The sequence below is a fragment of the Petaurus breviceps genome, unplaced genomic scaffold, assembly GCF_028583685.1.
Source record: "Petaurus breviceps papuanus isolate PSGF00001 unplaced genomic scaffold, PetGlider_PUasm1.0 151, whole genome shotgun sequence".
NCBI classification, from domain to species: domain Eukaryota; kingdom Metazoa; phylum Chordata; class Mammalia; order Diprotodontia; family Petauridae; genus Petaurus; species Petaurus breviceps.
Genome location: NW_027185712.1, coordinates 12743532 through 12744929, shown reverse-complemented (window position 1 = coordinate 12744929; position 1398 = coordinate 12743532). Strand labels below are relative to the sequence as shown.

The 1398-nt window shown below is 39.8% G+C and overlaps 1 pseudogene; it reads left to right on the top strand.

The window, feature by feature from the left end:
• The first annotated feature begins 456 nt into the window (after window positions 1-456).
• LOC138153738 (large ribosomal subunit protein uL1 pseudogene) lies at window positions 457-1142 on the top strand (annotated as a pseudogene).
• Window positions 1143-1398: the final 256 nt, after the last annotated feature.

Genomic DNA, 1398 nt, shown 5'->3' with positions numbered 1-1398 from the left:
TATCTCAAGGGACACCTGCCCTTATACTTGAGGCAGCATGGTACAAGAGAAAGAATATAGACTTTAGATCTGTGTTCTTATCCTGGCTCTACAATTTACCAGTTATGAAGTCACTTAATTTCTATGACCCTCATGAGGGTTTTTCATTTATAAAGTGCAAATTATAGTACTGGGACTGCCTACGTTTGTTAGTGGATATCAGAAAACTTTTGATAAACTTTAAGATATTATTCAAATGTAAAGCTTTCTGTCAGATTCTTCTTAGTATTATTCCTAACGATAATCAAAAGACATTATATTTGTATGTCACTTTAAAATTTTCAAAAATATTGAAATTGATTTAATATCATTTGCTCTTTTCCATAATCCTGTAAGGTCGGCAGGGAAGGAATTATTACACCCATTTTAAAGATGAGGAAACAGGTTCTTTTCCCAGCTTGTGACCAGTGAGCAGCAATGAGCAGCAAAGTCTCATGTGACATGCTCTTATGAAGCTGTGCAGGAGGTCCTGCATGGAACCCAGCACAAATGAAGAAAGTTTTTGGAAACTGTGGAGCTGCAGATCAGTCTGAAGAACTATAATTCCCAAAAGGACAAACGTTTCTCTGGCACCGTCAGGCTCAAATCCACACCTCAACCTAGATTTTCTTTGGGAGACCAGCAGCATTGTGATGAAGCCAAGGCTGTAGAAATCTCCCACATGGACATCAAGGCCCTGAAGAAGTTGAATAAGAACAAGAAATTGGTCAAGAAACTGGCTAAAAAGTATGATTCCTTTTTGACCTCTGAGTCCTTGATCAAGCAAATTCCTTGAATCCTGGGCCCTGGTCTGAACAAAGCTGGCAAGTTTCCATCTCTGCTAACCCACAATGAGAATATGGTGGGGAAGGTTGATGAGATTAAATCTACTGTCAAGTTCCAGATGAAGAAGGTGCTGTGTCTAGTGGTGGCTGTTGGCCATGTGAAGATGACAGATGATGAGCTTGTCTACAACATCCATTTGGCTGTCAATTTCCTGGTTTCTTTGCTGAAGAAAAACTGGCAAAATGTGAGGCATTGTATATCAAGAGCACCATGGGCAAGCCCCAGAGGCTGTATTAAATCAACATGGTGTTAATAAATGGCGGAAGCTGCTAATGAAAAAAAAAAGACCTGAGAGGCTTAGCAATCTTTAAGTATAGTATTGGTCACCAGTGGGATAGAGCAATGAAAAAAAAAGGTGTATGTGATCTAAGTTCTGTATTAACAGACGTATTAGAAACGCAGCTAGGGAGCTGATGGTCTTACTTTGCTCCAGTATGGTTAGATATAACCTGGAGAATTCTGCTCAGTTTGGGGCACTCCATTTTAGGAGATATCTTGATATGCTGGAGAATGTCCAGAGGAGAGCAACCAAAA